We start from the raw sequence: 27,334 nt of genomic DNA, 5'->3' as shown, positions 1-27,334 counted from the left end.
GATTAGGTTCCGATGAAAAAGGAAAATGGCAAAACGGTTATGGTTCCACTTTTCCAAAGTAAAGAAAATGTTGCTGGGAAGGTATTTACGTACTTTTAAAAGATTTTAAGAGATTAGGATCAGATCATTGAAGTCTTATATTCATAGCTTTGGTGTTGCATTTAACTTTGAAGAACTTTCTATTTTCTGCTGCCTTCAGATTTCCATAGAACCACTTCAAGGAAAGACCCCCTTCTAAGTGGAAGACATTTTTGTACCCATTGAGCACCAGCAAGTAGGCTGCTATGAGTGATCTGCCATGATTGTCAAAAGCAAGCGTTTGTATCTTTCAATTCAGAAAAGTGTGGCAAATTAGTAACTTTGATTGCTTGGATTGGTTGAAACTGAAAAAAGCATCATCAATTCATTAGGCTTCTTGAGCTTCATTTTTAGTCCATGTCAAGATTTACGTTAGGAAATTGTAAGTGGAAAGGAAAATAAAATGGGATCAACATAGAATAAGACATATTGAAGAGGTGATGTTACATGATATTTTATATATCCCAAAATCCAGTATATATCAAAACAATTTACCAATATCCCTGCAAAAGGATTAATCTCTTCAAAATAATTCTCTAAGACATTCTCTACTGATAGACTTAGATATTTGGTAATCAATAATCCTTATTCCATAAGATTTCTTAAGTAGATAACTTAATCACCAACTAATCTTCAACTAGTAGAATTATAACAAAATCCAACTCGATATCAAACTAGAATTTGAGTCGATATCTAACAATTTATTTAGTTACCATCCTATCCGTGTCTCATTTAAATGCCACATCTAGCTATCAAATTTGAACCACATTAACAAGAATGAACATTATGTATTTGGTTTATGGTAAAGTGATTAAACCAATATAAGTAGGGATTTAAATAGCGACCAGGTAGCAAAATAACGTAGCGGTAACAGTGTGCAGCAAAATTACACTAATAACAGTGGATTGCGGCCGCAATTTAATGAGTAGCGGTCAATAACGGCAATAGTAGGTTGCTATTTCTGCTAATGTTCCACTATTCTATTTTTTTTTTAAAAAATATTAGCTCTTCTTTTAAAGAAAATCAATTCCTTTAACAAAAAAATTTATGATCGCAATACCCACAATAACATCTATTATGACCGTAACTACAATAAACGCAATGCGACTGAAAACAATGTCGCAACCGCAATTTAAATCCCTGAATAGAAGTATAACACTATTGATTGCACCAGCACTCTGAGCATGAAATACACACTTTATCTGGCAATTAGATCCTTGGTAGTTTTAAACATGGAAGATTGTAGCTTGTTTGATACTATGATTCATAATATAAGCTCATAATCAATGCCTTAATAACTGCATACAATTCAGAATGCTGTAAATACCTTGTTTGTTGACCTTCAGGGAGATTTTGGGTTGGCTTCATTGTACCACCAGTTGTGCATGCCACTATTATCTTTGCATCCTTACCAAATTTTGATTCCACACGTGCTCAAAACACCAAATACTTAGTTCCTTGATAATTAGGAAATGGTGGTAGACAATAGAAGAAACATTGACTCTACTTTGAATGAACTCAGGGTTCTCTTCTGTGCCAGAAAAGATGCAAAGAATGCAAATGCTGCACCCCTAGCAATGTACCATGCCGTCCACTTCTTTATAAGTCTATATATTTGAATATTAACAGCACCTGTTGGATGACCCTGAATCAACAGCATTAAATTTAGAAGCAGCACTTTACTATTCTGTTCCTGTCATCATGGAAGTTAGAAAATGAACTGTTTGCCAATCATTCATCTTGCGGTTTGCTTTATCCAAGTTATAATGAGCTGACTGACCTCCTTGAATTCTGCTTCGTGTCGGACATCAAGAATCACAAAGTTATTCTCTTTTTGAAGGCGAAAAGCTTCCTTTGCATCCACGCTCCCTACCTGCATGGAACAAATATGCGTTGTTAGTTTCAAATGGTCCAAACTAGTAAAGGGTAGTGTCCTTAGCTTGTGTTGTCATCCTTGTAGTTCTCCTGTCTATAGGGAAGAATCCAGGATTCCAATTCAAGGAAGCAAAATATAATTAACCATAAATAATGACGGGTAAAGTATAATTACCATAGAAAATAAGGGGTAAAATCAAAATAAATTAAAATTAGGAGCTTTAATTTAGAATTTACTCAGATTTTTTTTAATAATAAAAAAATGAGGGGCGTACAATTTTAGGATCTACACTCAGGGACAGGACTAAATTTTAGGTTGACCGTACGGACTTAAGAAAATATATTAAAAAATTAGGAGGGTAAAATTAAAAAAAAATAATCAAGAGGTATGAAATCAGATCATAAAAAAACCTAAAGTATATGTCGACTGATCCCAGCCCCTCCCTCGGTCCTTTGTCTAAACTGATTAAGTCCCCCTTTCAGGGAAATATTTTTCTATATTCATGATTAATCGGTCATGGATGATCTTAATAAATTTCCATCTTTTTACTTCCATCTTCTATATGTAAAATCATTAGGGAGCAAATTATGAGAGTAAGGATTGTTGATATGCAGGTGCATATGTCACGTTATATATATAAAATCATTAGGGTGCAAATTCTAAGAATAAGGATTGTTCATATGCATGTGCATATATCATATTTTGGAAAGATAGCGAACGTTAATCCTACAACAGAAGAAAGAAAGGTCACAGAGTTTATAAATGATAGCGTTGTACATCCTATCAGACATATGATATCATAGCGATATTTTGAAGGCGTCATGGTAGTATTGCACATCTTATCATATATATATATATATATATATATATTGGAAGAGAATAATGACCTATAACACACACTAAGCTTGAAAGTTGTTTTTGCTTTCTATCTCTCCTTTTTAAATAATGGGTGATTCTATGTAAAGTGAGTGAGTGATTGTGTAATATCTCAAAATCGGGGTTAGTGACTAAATTGAAAGATTCTAAAATTTAGTGACCAATCTCAGAAAATATTAAAAGTTTAGGAATTTAAATGAAAAGTGTTGATGTTGGATTTAATAACAAAGTTTGAAAGTAATAAGGGTAAAATGTTCTTTTCTAAGGAAGGATTTTATTTCTCCCTTTATATAGGAGAGCAACACGTGGTAATAGAGAGAAAGGAAAGAAAATTCTGGAGATTGTTTTATCTTCTTCCTCTTCTCTTCTTGTAAGCTCCATGACAAAGGTAAGTTGGTTCCAAGTTGATTAATTCTTTTGTTTTAAAGTTGGTTTTGATTCTTAGAGTGATAGAAAAGATTAAGGAAAGCTTAAGATGGATTAAAACTCAAAGATTATCAAGTTATGAGAGATTGAAAATAAGAGGTTTCAAATTAAAATCTTGGAAAAGAGTTAGTAATTGAAGTTGGAGGTTAAATTTGACTTGTCAAAGGGTTAATTAAGAAGTTAGAGGTGATAGAATTGAATTAAGAACACATGGAAAATTTGATGAAATTCTTTGATTCAAGAATTATAGTGAATTATGAGTGATAATGAAGTGTTATAATATTATAAGAAGGTTTACATATGTATAGATAAGTTGTAAGGTATAAGGAGGGATTAATAAGTAGAATTTGAGGACAAAGTAAGAATTTTCGAGCTCAAAATGTAATTTCTGGGTTGTGTGCATCGATGCATCTTCAATGTGTATCGATGCACTCTCAAATAAATGAACATCGAATGCCACTAATGTATTGATGCATAAGGAGTGCATCAATGCACCCCTTAAGATTAGAACATCGAAGGTGAATTGTGTACCGATGCATGTATAGTGCATCGATGCACATGTTAAAGAATGCATCGATACACTGTAGAATATACCGATGCACTTCAAGGGAAAATAGAATTATACCTTTCTTTTGGTCTAAGAAATGATACATTAGAATATATCAATGAGATACTGATATGTATCAATGAATGATTATATAGATATCGAGCACGAATAAGTTCCGAAATGATTATCAAGTTAAGATTCGATCGAAAGAGAGGAAATCATAAAAGTGGATTGGAACTTAGTGAGGCTAAGGTGAGTGCAATTTTAATTGTACTTATATTATTAAACGAACATTGGCTTGCGATGAGCCAGTGACAGAGTTACTATGGTAAGAAGTAACTTCTAAAATGTTATGTGATTATTATGTGGGCATTAGTACATAGAAATGGATGATCTTATAGGTTACATGATATGACATGCGAGTTTACATGAACAAATGAGAAATGATATAAGTCATATAAAACGATCTACGTGAATACATACACTTTGATATATGTGATATTAATATAAGTAATTATAAGAATATGTAATATAAGTGTTATATGAAATGTGACTATGTGATATGAATGTGATATGTGAACATAAGTGACTAACTGACATGAGCTATGTGACTATATGAAAGCAATAACATGTGACATGAAATACCTGATAAGAAGATATGATACTTTGTAAGGATATTACATGGTATAAAATAAAAGAGTTATGAGTTATATGCAAATGTGATATATGTTTACACATACATATGGTATGTGACAGAAGAGAAAGAAATATGTGATCATATGAAATGTGATAAAGAGCTATGTGAAAGAACAAGTGATATGAAATGTATAAATGATAATGCCCATGTTATGTGATATGAGAGCTAGGGGTATAGTTGGCATGCCAAGAGTCGAGGGTTTACCTATGTTCTACGGAACATATGGACAGAATTACCTATGTCTTTCGAGACATATGGACAGTATACCTATGTTCTAAAGAACATATGGACAGTTTACCTAGGTTCTTTGGGACCTATGGACAGTTGTCGAGGTTCTTTATGACCTATGGATAGGTCATTCGGGACATTTATATGAGTTGTGGTGACAACATAGTGGTGCACAACCTCAATGTACTCACATACTTTATGTTCTCAAAAGTATACATGGGCTAATACATTGAATTTAAAGAGAGTAAATAAATCAATTGATATGATACGATGTGTGTTCAGTTGTTAACTGATATATGTGTACCATAATGTGTATAGAAATATTTAGTATATGTTTATACGATAAAAAGAATTAATGACATGTGTACATGGGCTAATAAGAGATAACATTGAATACAATGTATGTGATATATATATATGTGTGTGTTTTGTGATATGAATTATATGATATGATATATGTGTGTTAGGGATTATTGTATATGTTATCAGATATATGATATGAACATAATGGATCATATAAATAAGATAATAGAAATATGAATGGTAATAATATGACAATGATAGGAAAAAAAGATAATTATATGCATGTGCGGATTTAATATATGAATGAATATATGTTTAGGTATGATGTGATATCAATAATTGTTCATGCATGATTACAAGTTATAGTTTACATTATATGTTTATTTCCTCACTAAGTCATAGACTTAGCGTGTGATTGTTTCACACGTAGGTTACAGAAACGAGAAGAAGAGTAACTAGCAATGTGGAGCAAGACAGGTCAGTTCTCCTTACTGAAGGTCAGATCAGAAGAGAGGTGAATAATATGCATTTTAATATATAAAGTTCTAGTTGGCATGTACTCAAAAGAATATAATGTATAAGCTCTGAGTAGTTCTGTAAACATTTTGAATAAGTTATATGTTATAAAAGTTTTAAATTACTTACTATTTTATACAAGTAGATGTTTTAAAAAGTCAATGTGACACCTCAAACTCGGATTCGGGTCGGATACGGGTTGAGGGTGTTACATTTAATGGTATCAGAGCTAAAGTTTAGTCGATTCTAGGCTTAAACCGAAGGTAAAAGAGTTTTTAAAATGTGTACATGCCAACATAGAGTGAAAATTTATGATCTGATAGTGTAAAGAGTATGTTGTCTTGCTAATAGAATAAGATTTGTATGATATAGTATAAATGGATTATAGAAATTGTTGAAGTGAATCGATAGTTGACAAATCTGATGGTGATAGCAATTCACCTGCCCTGATCAGGCAGGATGAAGAGCGGAAACCTTAGAAAGTGTCTTATAAGATTAAATGTTGATTTCAGAAAGTTGAAATCATATCTAAATAATGATAAAAAGTTTTAATTGTTTTGAATCAGAAAGGTGATATGGATTCATTTTGTTATTTTGTAGATAAGATAGAATATGGTGAATAAGTGTCACCATAAGAGCTTAAAAAGATCAAATGATGCAGTGAGAATTGATAGTAGAGTTCAAGAATAAGTGTATCAGTGACAAACGTATAAGATGTATAAAGTCAGAGCTTATGAGTTTAAAAAAAGAGATAGTATTGTGTATAAGTAAAAGTGTGTATGTGATAAGGGTTTGCATTTAAGATGGAAAGAGTTAGCGTTGGCTAACCAGAGTATGTGATAAAATGTACCGGAATTTTAAGATTATAAGATATTGTCAGGTTATGATAACCAAATATGATGTGGATTTGGATATGGTGGTGTATTCTGAGTATGGAAATGTAGGGTAGTAAAGGAGATAAGGATTCATATGATTGAGGAAAATACAAGTATAAGAGATTATAAAGAATGAGGTTTGTATAAGTAAAATTGATTATCAAAGTTATGAAAAGGTGATAAAGATCGGTAATCAGATATAAGTATAAGTGATAGGAAAAGAGTATGCGAACATGAAAAGAAAGATATGATTTATGTATAAGGAGATTTCAATTTTAAATGAATAAAGGAATAATGGAATAAAGAATGAAAATGATTGAGCTTAAAAGATCATATATAATAAAGGTTATATGGAAATGTAGATGATAAGTTCGATATAGAAGTACGAAAAATATGCAGGGTAATGTGAAAAGATTGTTTGATTCCGTAAAGTATATGTTTAATAACATTTGAAGAGATTTAAGGTTGTGTTCTTAGTTAAAGAATGATGGAATAAGAGATTGGTTATTGTTATAAGATAATTAAAGGTGGATTTATGATGTGAGTGATGAAAATGGATGTTACTATTTACGTAATGAGTAACATTATATGGATTTTAGAAATGTCAAAGGAAATACAGAATTAAAGGAGAGAAAAGACATGAATGGATTGAGGTTACTGGTTATTGTGTATATGATAAGTGACAGTAGATGAATGTATAAAGGAAAAAGGAATTTAAAGAACTAAAGGAAGGAAATGTTAAGTAAATGAGGCAACATGAGAACATTAGAAGGTATGTTCTTATTGGTATGTGCAATGAAAATTCGAGGACGAATTTTCTTTAAAGGATGGGAGATTTGTAATATCCCAAAATCGGGGTTAGTGACTAAATTGAAATATTCTAAAATTTAGTGACCAATCTCAGAAAAGATTAAAAGTTTAGGAATTTAAATGAAAAGTGTTGATGTTGGATTTAATAACAAAGTTTGAAAGTAATAAGGGTAAAATGGTCTTTTCTAAGAAAGGATTTTATTTCTCCTTTTATATAGGAGAGCAACACGTGGTAATAGAGAGAAAGAAAAGAAAATTCTGGAGATTGTTTTATCTTCTTCCTCTTCTCTTCTCGTAAGCTCCATGGAAAAGGTAAATTGGTTCCAAGTTGATTAATTCTTTTATTTTAAAGTTGGTTTTGATTCTTAGAGTGATAAAAAAGATTAAGGAAAGCTTAAGATGGATTAAAACTCAAAGATTATCAAGTTATGAGAGATTGAAAATAAGATGTTTCAAATTGAAATCTTGGAAAAAAGTTAGTAATTGAAGTTGGAGGTTAAATTTGACTTGTCAAAGGGTTAATTAAGAAGTTAGAGGTGATAGAATTGAATTAAGAACACATGGAAAATTTGATGAAATTCTTTGATTCAAGAATTATAGTGAATTATGAGTGATAGTGAAGTGTTATAATGTTATAAGAAGGTTTACATATGTATAGATAAGTTGTAAGGTATAAGGAGGGATTAATAAGTAGAATTTGAGGATAAAGTAAGAATTTTTAAGCTCAAAATGTAATTTCTGGGTTGTGTGCATCGATGCATCTTCAATGTGTATCGATGCACTCTCAAATAAATGAACATCGAATGCCACTAGTGTATCGATGCATAAGGAGTGCATCGATGCACCCCCTTAAGATTAGAACATCGAAAGTGAATTGTGTACCGATGCATGGATAGTGCATCGATGCATATGTTAAAGAATGCATCGATACACTGTAGAATGTACCGATGCACTTCAAGGGAAAATAGAATTATACCTTTCTTTTGGTCTAAGAAATGATACATTAAAATATATCAATGAGATACTGATATGTATCAATGTATGATTATATAGATATCGAGCACGAATAAGTTCTGGAATGATTATGAAGTTAAGATTCGATCGAAAGAGATGAAATCATAAAAGTGGATTGGAACTTAGTGAGGCCAAGGTGAGTGTAATTTTAATTGTACTTATATTATTGAACGAACATTGGCTTGCGATGAGCCAATGACGGAGTTACTATGGTAAGAAGTAACTTCTAAAATGTTATGTGATTATTATGTGGGCATTAGTACATAGAAATGGATGTATGTTCTTATAGGTTACATGATATGACATACGAGTTTACATGAACAAATGAGAAATGATATAAGCCATATGAAATGACCTACGTGAATACATACACTTGTGATATATGTGATATTAATATAAGTAATTATAGGAATATATAATTGTTGAGTTAATCGATTGACGGAATCGGCCAAGAGGGGGTGAATTGACAATTAAAAATTTGGTGGAAGCTTTTGCAGAAAATTGAAAGTAATTGCACAACGATTTAGAGTGGTTCGACTTTCTCAACCAAAGTCTACGTCCACTACCTTAGCTATCCACACCAAGGATTTTCCACAAATTCACTAATTTGTCTTTCTTTTGAGGTTAAAGAGTAACCTTACAAACCCTCAAGAATTATACCCCAAATTCTTGAGAACACTCTCTCCCAAAGAGAACAATACAAATTTGCAAACTTACAAGGAAATCCTCACAAGGTAGATTGTTTGCACAATTCTAGAACAAAGAAAAGAACACTCAAGAATGAATACAATTGAGTACAAGTAGTGTTCTTGAAAGCAAAATGAATATTGAATGAAAAATAAGCTTGAAATGCTCAAACTTGAGGTTTGATGCTTTCTCTTTGATTCTCTCTTGATTCTAGTTGCTTGATGTTTCTTGTTTTTGATTAATGGCTTCTAAGCTTGTTTAAATACACCTTCAAATGATTCTAAACGTTGGGGATGATTAGCAGAGTCAATAAAGCCGTTTAAGTGTGAAAACAATGAATATTTCAGCTTGGAGCGTCGGGGGAATCGATACCCCCTCATGGGGAATTAGTTCCCTAAGTGTAAAATTAAAATATTTCGACCGTTGATCAGGGGGGAATCGGTACCCCCTTGGGGGGGGAATCGGTTCCCTCCGAGCATACTGGAATTTCTCGGAGCTAAACCATTCAGGGGGAATCGGTACCCTCTGAGCAATCTGGAATTTTTGGCTTTGAAATGGTTCGAAATACTTTGTAAAATTATTTTGAAATAATTTTAAGATTAAAACTTAATTTTACACTTGAGTAAGGATTAAAAATGACTTTTGAAAGATTTGGAGTAATATTTTGATATTCGAATAATTATATCGAATATACTTAGAAAATCTTTTTGGAAAATCTTAAAATTCATTTATCTTAATTTATTATATCGAAATATCAAAATGTTTTCAAATCTCCCCCTTTTTGATATAACAAAACATTTTAGTAATTTTAAGATTTTGAAATCAAGTTTTGAAATTACTCCCCTTACTCTAACATTTCTCCCCTTTAAAACACTTTAACATTTTTCCCCCTTTTTGTTAAATCAAAAAGACTTTTAAAATATTTTAAACAAGGTTTTGAAATCATTTAGCAAAGTGATGATAAATATATATATATAGCTTAAGCTGCTAAGATCACAATCAAGAGAAACGTTAGCCATTAGTTTCATAATCAATATTCATAAACAATGTGATATGGCAAAATTGGTCATATATCTAACATGATGTAAATGATGCAATAATGAATAAATTTAACCAAACCAAATATATATAAGTTCAAACATCATAAATTCAAACAAATTCAAAGTAAAATAATCCACAAATTCAAACATTCCAAAATATCCAAAATGTTAAAACAATAAGTTTGAAGTTTTGATCCAATAAAACTAAACAAGAACAGGGCCTAATCGTCCATTGGTGCATCAGGAGGAGATAAATGGGACCAAATATTGGTCACATCACGTGAAAGTGCATCGACCCTTTTGCCCAACGAATCAAAAATGACGATTCATCGTTTCAGTAGTAGCGGTCAGATTTGAATTGATAGATGCAAGCCTCAAATCAATGTTCTCCATAAAAAGATCGGAAGTATGGAGGCATTTGATACTCTGGACGAGGTTGTTCCTCTGGAGGTGCTTGTTCCTCGTACTGCTCTGGCTCATTGTCGGAGTCGTTTTCTTCCGGAGGTTACTCACCGGTACGAACCCCAAAGACCAATTTCTCCACTGATATTACATCCCGATTTAGTTAAAGAAAATAGATTGATTTGGTTTTTGAGGGGAAATGAAGAATCAAGACCAACTCTAAGCCCAGACTTCTTAAACAAATTACTAAAAATACAACCGTAAACTAAAGAAGAACATAATTTCTTATTGGGAACAAGATTTACAGTTTCGACAAGTTTAGCAAAAATAATCTGTGGAAGGTTAATTTTGAGATTATTTTGGACATAATGAAGCCAAAATAGATCTAAGGCTCGAAGAGTAGAGTAACGGCCTCCGGATGGTCGAAACCACCAAGAGATCATTAGGTGAAGAAAACGATCATGAAGATCTAGAACACTTGCACTATCCCTTCGCTTATATTGAGATCCTACCGTAAGTTTTTCATTGTCTAACCCTTCATTATCTAATCCTAATGCTTTGGCAATGGATTACGAGTCAAGATGAAAGAATCGTCCTATAAGATAGGATCAGATTCCTATGGTTAAGGTTTTCTCTCGGTTTTTAATACAAATGACAATAGAGTAGAAGATACGAACAAGTTAATGGTAGACAATTGGTTAAAGCTCGAAGAGTTTGTCAAATTTCCACTCATGAAGAGTAGGAAGTTGATGGAAATTGATGTCTAACATCGCTTGAGGAGATGGGATACGTTCTTCCCGGATTTTATAGTACTCAAAGTATTGACAAAACCTATAGTAGAGATTTTGTTTACGACCGGGTTTATTGAAACAAGAATTGCTAATGGTCATGTTTGGATCATCGGGATTAGGAATAGGAATTTGTGGGATAGGTAGAGGATTTGGAGGTTGGCTAGAACGACTAGAGAAGACCTTAGAACGTTTATGAGACATGGTTTAAGATAATCAGAATGAAAAGATAACCTGCATTTTAAAAAAAAAACATATGTATGCAAAATAATCAATCCCAAAACTCAATTGAGTCTTCAATATTTCAAGGTTCTCTAAACCAATCCTAATGGGCAAAGTTTTTGAAAACTTATTGAAAAATAAGGTTTTGAAAATCAATATAACAACGTAATTCAATCAAAACACAATAATTTGAATTTTTTTATTTCGAAAATTTCAAAGAATTTTGGAAAATTCTTGTGTTTTTGATGAAATTAGTTGTAAAATCTAGTTTCTAATCACTAAACAATCAATGCTCGATCTAAAGTTCAACCTAGAACTAATTAAAACTAGTTCTAAAATCAAAAATTGATGAAATAGTGGTTTTAGAAAAATACCTTGAAGAATTTCGGATTTGAGTGAGATTAGATGAAGTTTGCACGTTTTTGATGATTCCAACAGGTTTAGAAGATGATATTTGAAGAGAATTCCGATTAAAAACGATATTTTGATGAAATATGGAGATAGGGTGAGTGTAGAGAGGAGAAACGGCGTGAAGAGAATATTTGAGGGTTTGAGTTTTTGAGTGTTCTGCCTGTGTTAAAAACCAGAACCTCAGGGGGTATCGATTCCCCTACAGGAGGGAATCGGTTCCCCTTCAAAGGGGGAATCGGTTCCCCTTCAAGGGGGTATCGATTCCCTCTGTACTAAAATGCTAAAATCTGATTTTTAAACACTCAAAATTCTAAATTAATTTTCTCTAGTGGTATTGACAACTCATTTATTGAAAATTAATTATGTTCAATCAATCAAATTTATCATTAAAAATTATTTGAACATAAAGTTAATTTTCACCAAAAATCATAAACTCCCCCTAATTAAAAGCAATGAATGCAATCAAAAATTACTATTATATGTATTTTTCATTTATTCTTAAAAGTGCTAAATTTATTTTAAACACTAAGTGAAGATAGGTTAGTTAAACCTAATTCTCTCCTAAGTGTCCAAAAACGTTCATTGTCTAAAGGTTTTGTAAAGATATCCGCTAATTGATACAAAGTATCAACGAATTCTAGAACTATATCTTCCTTAGTGACATGGTCTCTAATGAAATGATGTCTTATTTCAATATGCTTAGTTCTAGAGTGTTGGATGGGATTTTTAGTGAGACAAATAGCACTAGTATTGTCACACTTGATAGAAATGGTACCTACTTCAATTCCATAATAAAAAAGTTGTTGTTTCATCCATAAAACTTGTGCACAACAACTACAAGCTGAAATGTATTCGGCTTCAGTGGTAGATAATGCAACATAATTTTGTTTCTTTGAAAACCAAGAAATCAACATATTTCCAAGGAATTGGCAAGTACCGGAGGTGCTTTTCCTATCTAATTTGTATCCTCCATAGTCCGTATCAGAAAAAGCATGCAAGCTAAAGCTAGAGTCTCTAGGATACCAAAGTCCTAAACTAGGAGTGTCCTTAAGGTATCTAAAGATTCTTTTAACAGCTAGTAAATGTGATTCCTTAGGGCATGATTGAAATCTAGCACATAAGCAAACACTAAACATACTGTCCGATCTACTTGCAGTTAGATAAAGTAAAGATCCAATCATTGACGTATATAATTTAACATCTACACATTTATCTCCTTCATCTAAGTCAAGCTTTGTTGAAGAGCTCATTGGAGTGTCATGAGGCTTGTCATTTTCCAGTCCAAACTTCTTGAGCATATCTTTGACATACTTAGCTTGATTGATGAAGATGTCATCTTTTCTTTGCTTGATTTGGAGTCCCAAGAAAAATGAGAGCTCCCCCATCATGCTCATTTCGAATTCGCTTTGCATTAGCTTAGAAAATTCTTGGCAAAGAACATCATTAGTAGAACCAAATATTATATCATCAACATAAATTTGAACTACTAATAAATCTTTACATTTATGCTTTAAAAACAATGTAGTGTCAACCTTCCATTTTGAAAAATTTTTTCAATTAAAAAGTTTGAAAATCTTTCATACCAAGCTCTAGGAGCTTGTTTTAAACCATAAAGTGCTTTTGTCAATTTAAGAACATGATCCAAAAATTTTGAATCTTCAAAACCTGGAGGTTGTTCCACATACTCTTCTTCTTTTATAAAACCATTTAAAAATGCACTTTTAACATCCATTTGATATAATTTAAATTCATGAAAACATGCAAATGCTAATAACATTCTAATTGCTTCCATCCTAGCTACGGGAGCGTATGTTTCATTATAATCTATGCCCTCTTCTTGAGTATACCCTTGAGCAACAAGTCTAGCCTTGTTTCTCACTATATTTCCACTCTCATCAAGCTTATTCCTAAATACCCATCTAGTACCTACAGTAGATTTATTACTAGGCCTTTCAACTAATTGTCCATACTTTACTTCTCTCAAATTGATTTAACTATTCTTGCATAGCCATAATCCAATGTTCATCGTTTAATGCTTCTTTAATATTCTTAGGCTCTATGCATGAGATAAATGCAACATAATTACAAATATTTCTAAGAGAAGATCGAGTTGTTACCCCTTTGGATGGATCACCTATAATCTCACCATCCTTGACATAGTTGTACTCTCTTGGATAAGATACTTCCCTTTCTTCAATGGTTGGATTCTCGAGAGGATCATGAGTTTCCTCATCTTTCGTTTCTTCCTTTGATGATGGTTCTCCAACGTTATGTCTAACGTCATTTGTATTTATAATACCTATATCATCATTCAAACAAGAATCATTCATTGAAAGGAGATTATCATCGAAAACAACATGTATAGACTCTTCTACAACCAAAGTTCTTTTATTAAATACTCGATAAGCTTTAGAATTTAAGGAATAACCCAGAAAAGTTCCTTCATCACTTTTAGCATCAAATTTGCCAAGATTGTTTTTATTTTGTTTAAAACAAAACACTTACATCCAAAAGGATGAAAATAACTAATGTTAGGCTTTTTATTTTTGAAAAGTTCATATGGAGTTTTCTCTAAAATAGGCCTAATAATTACTCGATTAATAATATAACAAGCGGTATTTGTGGCTTCCGCCCAAAAATACTTTGGCAAATTGTTTTCACCAAGCATAGTTCTAGCCATTTCTTCTAAAGTTCGATTTTTCCTCTCAACAAATCCATTTTGTTGAGGGGTTCTAGGTGCTGAAAATTATTGCTAATACCATTAGAATTACAAAACTCAGTAAATCCAAGATTTTCAAACTCAGTTCCACGATCACTCCTAACACTAGTTATAGAGTAACCTTTTTCGTTTTGGATTACTTTTGAAAACGTGATGAATTTTTCTAATGCTTCATCTTTAGTACTTAAGAATAGAACCCAAGTATATCTAGAATAGTCATCTACCAAGACAAATGCATATTGTTTTCCACCCAAGCTAGTAGTTCAAGATGGCCCACAAAGATCTAAGTGGATCAATTGTAATACTCCACTAGTTGACACATCATTAATGGATTTAAAAGAAACTCGCTTTTGTTTTCCTTTAGCACAAACATCACAAATTTTATCATTATCAAATTTTAGTTTAGGCAGCCCTTGAACCAATTCTCCTTGAACTAACCGTTGCAAAACACTCATACTAGCATGTCCTAGTCTCCTATGCCATAACCAACTGTCATGCTCGTCTTTTGCAACTAGGCATAAATTATTCACATTAATAGAATCTAAATGCACCATGTAAATGTTTTCTATTCTATGACCAACAAGCATAATCCGATTAGATGCAATGCCAAAAGCTTTACAACCATTAGTTTCAAACATGACATTGAATCCTTTATCACAAAATTGATTAATACTCAAAAGATTATGTTTTAATCCATTCACATATAAAACATTTTTAATTTGTATGGAAGAGGTATTACCTATTGTACCTATACCTTCAATGTGACCTTTTGAATTATCACCAAAAATCATTTCTCCTCCATTTTTGGCGTTAAGCTCTATGAACCGGTTTTTGTCCCCAGTCATGTGTATCGAGCATCCATTATCAAGGTACCATGAATTTGAATTTGTTTCCCGTGCCTTGTAGCAATGCTCCTTTCCCTACAAACATAGATTAATTTTTGATTTTTGGTACCCAAATTCTTTTGGGTCCATATTCATTAGTTTCCAAAATCCTAGTCCCCTTAGGTATCCATTTGTTTAGGATATCTTTATCTTTAGTAGTAATGAGTTCTTTAGGAACCCACATACTTCTAACGATTTTTCCATTAGAGGTTCTTTGGTGACCTCTATGATTGTAGTTTTTAAAATCTTTTCTAACAAAGTTGGATTTTGAATTTTCCCATTTTTCAAAACATTTTGTTCCAACTTTATCAAAAGAAGTTTTAAGATCATCAATTTTCTTTTGATGATCATCATTGACCTTTGAAAGTAAATTTTGCAAATCCAAAATTTTCTTTTCAAACTCTTCTAGTTTGATTTGCAAATCTTTGATTTTACTTTCAAGATCGTTGTTGGTTTTGGATATGAGTTTGTTTTCAATTTTCAATTTTGAAACATCATTTTTATATTTTAAAAACAATTTCTCATAATCCGAAGCCAACCCATTATATTCTTCTAATAGCTCATCATAGGATAAATCATCAAAATCAGATGAGTTAGAGATTACCTTAGAATCTTCCCCGAATACCATCAAGCACAAGTTTGCTACTTCTTGTTCCTCTTCATCGAAACCTTCTTCATCGCTCCATGTAGCCACATGAGCCTTGTGCTTATTCTTTGATTGACCATTTCTCTTCAATTGTGGGCAATCATATTTGACATGCCTCAGCTTTTTGCATTCATAGCAAATGATCGATTCCGTCTTTTTTGGTTCATTTTTTAGGCCTTCATTTCATTTGAATTTTCTTCTTCGGTAAGGTCTCATCATTTTTCTGAATCGTTTGGCAAACAATGTCATTTCCTCGTCATCGTCATCTTCATTCGAATCACTCTCATCTTTTGTGGATTTGAGAGTAACTCCAATGTTTTTCTTCTTCTCCTTCTCCTTTGGTGTCTCGTCAATCTTATCGAGGTCCACCTCATCTTCAAGCATCATTTCATAAGTGAGGAGAAATCGATTAATTCTTCAAGAGTTAAGGACGTTAGGTCCTTAGACTCGATGATTGCCATCTTCTTTGATTGCCATGATTTTGGAAGGGAGTAAACTAACTTCCTCATAAGCTTTTCATTTAAAATGATCTCTCCATATGATTTGATACCATTGACAATCATTGAGAATCTATCCTTCATAGCTTTGATATCTTCATTTGGTTTCATCCTGAAATTTTCATAGCTATGCGTTAGAATACTAATTTTAGATTTTTTACCTCATCGGTACCTTCATGAGTGACTTGAAACTTGTCCCATATTTCTTTGGCGGTTGTACAAGATGAAACTCTTCCGTATTCATCTGGTCCAAGAGCACAAAATATGATATGAATGGCTTTAGAGTTGAGCTGGAACAATCTTGTCTCTCCTTCACTCCACATTCTTGGATGAGTAAGAGGCTTGATATATCCGTCTTCTACAACATTCCATGCTCCCATGTCACTTGCTTGAATGAAGTACATCATCCTATTTTTTCAATAGGCATAGTTAGCCCCATTGAAGAAAGGAGGCTTGTTGACGGGCATCGAATCGAGACCGGAGTCGAAGTTTTAAGTGGAGGCCATTGATGACTTTGATTATCGATATAACTCTTCCCGAATCAAATCAAGAGGAGATTAAGCCTCAAATGAGTTAGGCTCTGATGCCAATTGTTGAGTTAATCGATTGACGGAATCGGCCAAGAGGGGGTGAATTGGCAATTAAAAATTTGGTAGAAGCTTTTGCAGAAAATTGAAAGTAATTGCACAGCGATTTAGAGTGGTTCGACTTTCTCAACCAAAGTCTACGTCCACTACCTTAGCTATCCACACTAAGGATTTTCCACAAATTCACAAATTTTTCTTTCTTTTGAGGACAAAGAGTAACCTTACAAACCCTCAATAATTATACCCCAAATTCTTGGGAACACTCTCTCCCAAAGAGAACAATACAAATTTGCAAACTTACAAGGAAATCCTCACAAGGTAGATTGTTTGCACAATTCTAGAACAAAGAAAAGAACACTCAAGAATGAATACAATTGACTACAAGTAGTGTTCTTGAAAGCAAAATGAATATTGAATGAAAAATAGGCTTGAAATGCTCAAACTTGAGGTTTGATGTTTTCTCTTTGATTCTCTCTTGATTCTAGTTGCTTGATGTTTCTTGTTTTTGATCAATGGCTTCCAAGCTTGTTTAAATACACCTTCAAACGATTCTAAACGTTGGGGATGATTAGTGGAGTCAATAGAGCTGTTTAAGTATAAAAACAATGAATATTTCTGCTTGGAGCGTGGGGGAATCGGTACCCCTCATGGGGAATCGGTTCCCTAAGTGTAAAATTCAAATATTTCGACCGTTGATCAGGGGAGAATCGATACCCCCTTGGGGGGAATCGGTTCCCTCCGAGCATACTGGAATTTCTCGGAGCCAAACCATTCAGGGGAGAATCGGTACCCTCTTCGGGGGAATCGGTTCCCTCTGAGCAATCTGGAATTTTTGGCTTTGAAATGGTTTGAAATACTTTGTAAAATTATTTTGAAATAATTTTAAGATTAAAACTTAATTTTACACTTGAGTAAGGATTAAAAATGACTTTTGAAAGATTTAGAGTAATATTTTGATATTCGAATAATTATATCAAATATACTTAGAAAATCTTTTTGGAAAATCTTAAAATTCATTTATCTTAATTTGTTATATCGAAATATCAAAATGTTTTCAGCAGTAATATAAGTGTTATATGAAATGTGCCTATGTGATATGAATGTGATATGTGAACATAAGTGACTAATTGACATAAGCTATGTGACTATATGAAAGCAAGAACATGTGACATGAAATACATGATAAGAAGATATGATACTCTGTAAGGATAATACATGATATAAAATAAAAGAGTTATGAGTTATATGCATATGTGATATATGTTTACACATACATATGGTATGTGACACAAGAGAAAGAAATATGTGATCATATAAAATGTGATAGAGAGTTATGTGAAAGAACAAGTGGTATGAAATGTATAAATGATAATGCCCATGTTATGTGATATGAGAGCTAGGGTTATAGTTGGTATGCCAAGAGTTGAGGGTTTACCTATGTTCTACGGAACATATGGACAGAATTATCAATGTCTTTCGAGACATATGGACAGTATACCTATGGACAATTTACCTAGGTTCTTCGGGACCTATGGACAGTTTCTGAGGTTTTTTATGACCTCTGGATAGGTCCTTCGGGACATTTATACGAGCAGTGGTGACATCATAGTGGTGCACAACCTCAATGTACTCACATACCTTAAGTTCTCAAAAGTATACATGTGCTAATACATAGACTTTAAAGAGAGTAAATAAATCAATTGATATGATACGATGTATGTTCGGTTGTGAACTGATATATGTATACCATGAAGTGTATAGAAATGTTTAGTATATGTTTATACGATAAAAAGAATTAGTGACATGTGTACATGGGCTAATAAGAGATAACATTGAATACAATATATGTGATATATATATGTGTTTTGTGATATGAATTATATGATATGATATATGTGTGTTAGGGATTATTGTATATGTTATAAGATATATGATATGAACATAATGGATCATATAAACAAGAGAATAGAAATATGAATGGTAATAATATGATAATGATAGGAAAGAAGATAATTATATGCATGTGCGAATTTGATATATGAATGTATATATGTTTGGGTATGATGTGATAGCAATAGTTGTTCATGCATGATTACAAGTTATAGTTTAGATTATATGTTTATTGCCTCACTAAGTCATAGACTTAGCATGTGGTTGTTTCACACGTAGTTTACAGAAACGAGAAGAAGAGTAACGAGCAATGTGGAGCAAGACATATTAGTTCTCCTTACTGAAGATCAGATCAGAAGAGATGTGAATAATATGTATTTTAATATATAAAGTTTTAGTTGGCATGTACTCAAAAGAATATAATGTATAAGCTCTGAATAGTTCTGTAAACGTTTTGAATAAGTTATATGTTATAAAAGTTTTAAATTACTCACTATTTTATACAAATAAATGTTTTAAAAAGTCAATGTGATACTTCAGACTCAGATCCGGGTCAGATACAGGTTGAGGGTGTTACATATTGTATGTATAACTGCAGATACATGGAAAAGTACAATTGAGCATGGGAGAAGCATACCCTTTTCTCCAAGAGAAGTTCCCTCTTAACCTTCCATTCTTCTTCAGCTAATCCCTCCAAAAACAAGAGTAGAAAATCCAAGTCAGCAGCTATGCCTGAGGTTCAATTGACTAATCAATCATCTTATAAATTAAGATTGTATTAGAAAAGGAATACCTGGTGACTTTGCAGGCTTTTTTGCAGCACTTCGGATAATTAGACCACGGCGGTTACGGGAAGCTAGTCTTTGCTTAGATGACTGACCTGATCTTAGAGTCAAAACGCAACAACAGTCTGTGCAAGAGATAGTCAATAGGGAGCTCCTTAAATTGGGGTATACTGAAGAAGATGAAGTTGGGGTTGGGGTGATTGAAGCAAGTGCAACCATTTTCTTATTAGAAAAGATCAATTGTAACATTATATCAACGGCATAACGATCAAAATATATTGTTAATGTGACACTCTCGTATATATTCAATTATTAATGCGACACATAATATGTTATTATTTTGGATGACGAGACATACATTATATCATCATTTTAAGTGACATGACATATGTCATGTCATTATTTTGAATTATGTGGTACATACTATGTCAATAATTTAACATATGTAAAAATATCACATTAACAACATGTGTTGATCGTTAGTCAATTAACATTTCATGTCATTATTTTGAGTTATGTGGTACATACTATGTCAATAATTTAACATATGTAAAAATGTCACATTAACAACAAGTTTTGATCGTTAGTCAATTAACAGTTTTTATCCAACATGATTTATTTTGACTAAAAATTGAAACGTTGTAACATGTGTTGATCATTAGTTAACTAACGATTTTCATCCAACATGATTTATTTTAACTTAAAATTTAAAATATGAAGGACTAAAATACTTTAAAAAGAATAAAAAACATATTGATAATTTATATAAATGTCATGAATAATTTTATTAATATTCCTTGATATTTTGTCATTTTCATGTTGTTTCAAAAGAGATGGATGTTTGTGCTAGAAGTGGGGGGCATTCATTGGGATTTTTCTGTTATCATCTTTTAAAAAAATATAGGTTTGTGGTTCATATATGGAGGTGTTTGTCGCAGCTGGATTTCTCTCATCCACTCACAATCCAAGCTGCCTTACTCTATTTTCATGTTGTTATTATCTTCAGTCATAGGGTAAATTACACTTTTACCATTCAAGTTTGTCATGTTCCTATTTTGATCACTTAGGTTTAACATTTTTTAATCTGACTATTCAACTTTCGAATTACTCATCAATTCATCATTGAATAGTTAATGATGTTATGATAGGATATCTAATATTTAAAAAATTATGAGAATGCCCAAAAAATTAATTTTGTGAAAAAAACCTAAATCATAATAAATATTATTTTTTTCATATTCCCTTTGATTTTTTGACGTAGGAGTATATTCGTCCAAATCTAACAACTTAAAGATGGAGATGGATGAAACAAGCTACATATATTGATTTCTATAATCATCGTTTTCTATCTCAAGCCAAACCGGGCCTCAAACCCAAACCAAACCAAAATAAAACCCAAAACTCAACCCAAATGCCTAAAATATCAAACCTAACCCAGGGCACAAACTAGACCCGACCCAGGTCTAACCCTAGCCCTAGGATAGCCACCCAATTATCCCAACCAGTAGCTTCCATCCTCTTCCCCCAATCAACAGTCGTTGCTCTTGTACCAAACATTGGAATTGCCTCCTCGACACACCAAGCTCCACTCTACACAATCTCAAAGATACAAGAAAAACAAGACAAAAGTTATCATTTCTTTTTTCTCTCAGTAAATGGGTATAAAAACCCCAAATAAAAATCATGTAATCTCTCGCTAATTTTCATTTTCCAGAAGCAATAGACTGAAATTTCAAGGTTTTTTTATATCTTTTTACTCCTAGCCGCAATTATTGTATTTGTTTTCCATTTCTGTTTCGGGTACCAGAAAAAAAAAATAAAAGAATTGATTTTGAATTTTTTCGAATAATAACAATAAATGTTTCGTTTTAGTTTTGAATAAATAATAAATAAAAAAACACTCTTTTTAGTTCGAAATAAAATCACCCAAGCCGTTTTCACAGTAAAGATACAAATAAAAAAAGAGAAGGGGTTAGATATGTTTACTTTTGAGTCGAAAGGAGGCTTCGACGGGTCGTTGGAGTCTAGGGAAGTCGAGCGGTTTCGGTTAGTTTAGGGGTATTTTTAGGTGTTTTTAGCCCCCCTAAAAGGAATCTAGGCTAGTAGATCTAGGATTTTCGGGTGTTTTGGGTTTTCCAACCGCCGTGTGCGTTGGCCAGAGTGGTGCGAGGCGGCCTGCAGTGGGTCGACTGACGAGAGAGGGGAGAGCTCTCTCTATTTTTTCCTGTGATTTTTGTTTCAAATGAAAAAAAAGAGGAAAATGTGTTATATACAGAAATAATTTAGGGGGAAATCACGCTAAGGTCCCCACTTTTAGCGTGTATTTGCATTTTGGTCATGTGTAGGGACCAAAACTGTTATTTCTCCTTTTCTTTGCATGCTATATATTTTTTTGGTAAATTTATTGTTTAGTCTCTGTAAGTTAATCGTGTTTTTATACTTTAGTCATGTGTAGTGACATTTTAATTTTATTTTAATTTGTATGGACTGATTTTTTTCTTTCCTTTTTTTAGTTAAACAAGTTATTTTAGGCTTAAATAAAATGGATAATTATCTTTAGATCCCTGTAGTTTCTGCGTGTTTTTGCATTTTAGTCTCTAAACTATTTTTTTTATTTTGTTTAGATTTAGCCATTTAATTTCAATTTTTTTTTAATTTAGCCCCTATTATATGTCTAATTTATTTTTTAGCTTGGTAATTTAATGTTTATGCAATTTAGTCCTTGTATTTATGCTTATTTTTATGTTGTGTTTTTTTTGTGTTTTTATTATTTTAATTAGGTTTAAAATGATTCATTATTTCATAGTTTTAATTTTTAGATTTAACTCTTAGATTAGGTTAACACTCAAATCTAACTTAGAAATTAGGACGACACCCTAGTTATTAATTAGGGAGCAATTCAAGTTGAATTTTCGCATAAAATGCCCGATTACTCTAATCGATTGCTCGAATGTTTAAAATTTATTAATTATCAATATTAAAAAAACACTTTAGGCTTAGTCCCTTTTTAATAGGTTAATTTAGATAATATTTAGGATTTTGGTTTATTAATTAGTTCGAAACTTTAGAAATTATTGATTTAGGTCCTTAAACTTTTAGTTTCTTAGAACTCGGTATTTTAAATCTTTGACATTTTACTCCCCGAACTTCCATTAGACCTTTAAGATTGACATAATCAAATAGGTTAAATAGAACCTCCATTTCTAGCTAGATTTCAATATAGTCCTCTTAATTTAGGGAATAATTCGAGTCGGCCATCGCCTAAATGCTCAAGGGACCATCTCGATTATTCGATTCAATAATTGATTAAAAATCATATAGGGTTAATATTAGAACCTACATTTTAGGCTTGAGCTTCTAGGTTCCTTAATTTTCATAATTTGACACTTTACGCTAGAAAAAGCCTTAATTTACCCTTAGCTTAATTAGGATGAATAAAAATTTGTTTGATTACATTTTATTTTCAAACTTAAGGTAGTGTTCACTTATTAGGGAATCTTCAGCAAGTATGCTTAGGGGGTGACTACTGGTGATTCTCGAAGTAGGTCGACATCTTTTTCAAGACCGCATCATGATTTCTAAAACTAAGGCAATATCCGGTTATTAGGAACAATAGTTGATCTCCTACATTTATGCTAGGGGGCAAATGCTATATGCCTTAATGAATGAATACCCTTCTCAACTTTGCATCCATAATGATTTTTAAATTAAATAAAGTTCGAATTCAAAATTTCTAATTCTAAATATAGGGTAATCAAATAGGTACCATATTTTGGGCGCTTGTGGGGGTACTAATCCTTCCCCACGCGTAACCGACTCCCGAACTTGATTTCTGGATATTCACAGACCTCAAAACTTGGTATTTTGATAAAAATAAAATGTTTTATTAAAATCACCCGGTTTTTATGGTGTCTCAATCGCACCTTAAATGATTGGTGGCAACTCCCCACATTTCAAAATTCTTTTCAAAGAAAACCCCCAAGTCGGTACTGGTCTTTCCTCGCCCGGGCGAAAAACGGTGTCAACAATTTCATGTTGATCAAACGATAGAGATTGTAGATCAAAGTTGTTGTTTTTTTTTCTGGATTTTGGATTGAGTTTTGAGATTTTAAAGAGATTTTAGAAAAATCTAAACTGATAGAGTGTTAGGGGACGAAGAGGTGAGTTCATCGGTATCTTGAGTGTTCGAAAAAAAGATAATGAAGAACGACGATTTCAACGTCTATGTGACATAGAAATGAAACTCTTAAAGTTTCACCTTGGTGGGGGGAAGAAGATGAAACCAAAAAAAAAGGAAAATGAGTTGAACAACACATGGCTTTCACGTCAGCATAAAATTGTCCATGTCATCTTGTTGTTTCTAATTTAACACTAGAATGATAAAAATAAGAGTAATTTAAAATCTTAATAATCAAATTTAAATTTTTTAAAGTTGAGTTACCAAAATAGGAACACGAGAAAATTTGAGTTATAATAATGTAATTTACTCACTAACTTATGAGTTAATTGAACCAGAATACCCAAACCAATATCCTACACGAACCAAGCGATCTTATTAGTTCATTGATTGTTGTTTTCTTTTGAGATCTCGGGTTCCAGCACCACGTATGCAAGACTGTATGAGTGCTCATTATCAAATTGTTAAGAGAGTCATTGAACATATGCTACTTTATATTCACCTCAAATTAATATAAAAAAACCTATCACCCTTATTACAAATTGATTTATAAAATTTAAAACGTTGCTTAGTGGTTGGGGTCATGTTTTTAAAGACTTGTGAAGAGCATTTTGTATTTTGCATTTTCTCTAAACGAAAAGAGTTTTAGTACATTTTGGACATCAAAAAAATGATATTAAAACATCATTTTGATTTAACGGCCACGATGAAAACTTTCAACCACCATTGTGTTATTACTGAGTTAACAGTTTAATGATATAATTAAAAACGAAAATTAAAATTCAATGTTATAATTAAAAGAATTAAAAATTTAATATTGTAAATGATATATCACCCAACCTTACCGATTTCCATAACATGATAAACTCACTCGCATAAACAAAAATAGCATATCAACACTACGCCTAGCCTATATTAGAATCTGCATTTTTTGTCTCAAATTGAACACGATGTAGGAAAAAAAATAATGAAACATATGGTAAAATATACAATTAGTCATTAATTAGATTGAAATGATCTTTTTAGCTGTTGAATTTTTAAAAATTATAAAATGGTTATTAAATTTGGATAAAGCACACAAATGGTCCTTTGACTATATGGTAATGTTTTGTTGAGTCCCTCGATTAAAAGTTACAAAATGGTCCCCCGACTATAGGATGTTGATTTGTTAAGTCTTCTGACTATTAGAAGTTATAAATGGTCGTCTGATTATTTATATGATTCAAACTCATCATTTTCCGTTAACAATTGATGTCTGTCTGAGCTGGATGTTAATGTCCAGCTTAGACGACTACCAATTTTGTAATGAAAAAAGATGAGTTTAGAACATATTAATAGTCGGGTGACCATTTTGTAACTTTTAATAGTTGGGGGCTCATAAAATCAACATCCTATAGTTGATGGATCATTTTGTAACTTTTAATAGTTGACGAACTCAACAAAGCATTATCATATAGTTAGGTGACCATTTGTGTATTTTACCCTTAAAGTTTATATTCGATTATAAAATAGACATCAAAGTGTTAGATGCCATTGACTGTTATTAAGTGATGACATGACATATTAAATTAATAGATCATATTGAATTCGATTTCTCAATAATAATTAAAATTTTATTTTAATATTTCTCAGTAATAATTAAAACTTTATTTTAATACTTTTTAATGTTTCTGTAATAATTCTTAAACCATAATACACTAAAAACAATGCTTAAAGTCTGTCTATAGATGGTAGTTTTCACTGGAAATGATGAAAAGAGTTGTGTTGTAATTAATACAACGTTATTACCATAAATATCACAACCTGCAACAAGCATATGTAGCACATTAAATTCGAAATGCTGCTACTTCTTTGATCTGTTATTACCATAAACGGTCTAATAAATATCACAACCTGCATCAACTCTAGTTTTCACACAAAGATTTGATCTATCTACTTCATTTGTGCTTATGTCCATTTATATTTGCCACTTCTTTTATGCTTAACTAAGCTGTCAAACTCAAATAAAGGATTGCAATTGTGGGATGAATTGCAGTAAATGATCCTATGGATATAATTAAAAACACGGACCGACACATAATTTTATATTAAATGTACACATTTAGAAAATTATGTTAAAAATTTGAGGTTGTAAAATTATAAAAATTACCATGATACTGCACTATACGAGTATAAGACTTGCCGAGCTTTAAAAGCCTAATCTAGATTGATAAGAAAAAAATTTAAACTATATGATATGTTATGGTGTTTATTACGATGCTTTGATTATGATAAATAATGATATCGAATATGTTTAATAAAATTCGTTAGATATAATTGACATATCATATAGTTTCAAACATTCTATGATTATTTTAGACATTTTTATTTTCTTTCATTGAATAGATTGTTTAAAGAAAAAAAATCTTAGGGAATAATTACTAACCATATATTCTAGAACACTTCACAAAAGGGTGGAAAAAGAACTCATGGACAAGATGTCAAGATATAGTCAAACTCAAGAACTCATGAACATTAGATTTTACGTTAATTAGAAGGATAAATTTATAAAATTTTATGAACAAAAACAAATTATCAATACAAAATATAAAGAAAATATTTAGAATACATAAATATTTCAAATTTTCAGGGGGCGACCGACGTGCCTAACTTACAATTCATCTTTGACCACAACCTCAAACTCATGGACTTAAAAGTCTCTAAACTCCATGGTATCTTCCAAGGTCAACTCTTTCTCAATTTGCAATGCTATTGGTCTATTCTGATTTTGACTTTTGGTTCATTTCATTGCATTTTGCTAAATAAGACCTCTTCGATTTCCATTCGGGACAGCCGTGGAAAGAATATATTGATTCACAACTCGCAATCCCAGATGGACCCTTTATATTAGACACATATTTCCTTCAAAAGCAAGGATGCATCAATGTCAACTGATCAAGTGATATATGCTTCTCGATAAATGTCGACTTAAGACTCTTTATATTTAGACAAACGTCTAGCACGTACCCTATTGAATATTCATCAAATCAAGAATATATATTGTGAATGTAATAAATTAAGTTTCAAGATTTACATCGTTATTATTATTATACAAAATATAATCAAAGAAAATAAACAGTAAAATAATAATAATAATAATAAATTGATGTTATCATTGAATCGAACAAATTAAAATAAATATAAAATTAAAATAAACGATCACAACGATAAGTACAACAGTAGTGATCAGTCGAACACAATTTTATCTTTCTCTATCACTATAAAAAAACGAATTTAGAAGGAAGTTTTCTAAGTTCTAACTTGTAGTTTGTCTAAGATTTATCTTAACTAGACTATATATAGCGAGGAGAAAT

The 27,334-nt window shown here is 31.9% G+C and overlaps 1 pseudogene; it reads right to left on the bottom strand.

Moving 5' to 3' along the window:
• Nucleotides 1-124: 124 nt before the first annotated feature.
• Nucleotides 125-20,041, bottom strand: LOC120117194 (annotated as a pseudogene).
• Between the last annotated feature and the right edge of the window lie 7,293 nt (nucleotides 20,042-27,334).

This window comes from Hibiscus syriacus, unplaced genomic scaffold (genome assembly GCF_006381635.1).
Source record: "Hibiscus syriacus cultivar Baekdansim isolate YM2019G1 unplaced genomic scaffold, ASM638163v2 tig00110319_pilon, whole genome shotgun sequence".
Lineage (NCBI taxonomy): Eukaryota > Viridiplantae > Streptophyta > Magnoliopsida > Malvales > Malvaceae > Hibiscus > Hibiscus syriacus.
This window is presented reverse-complemented; position numbering and strand designations above follow the sequence as displayed.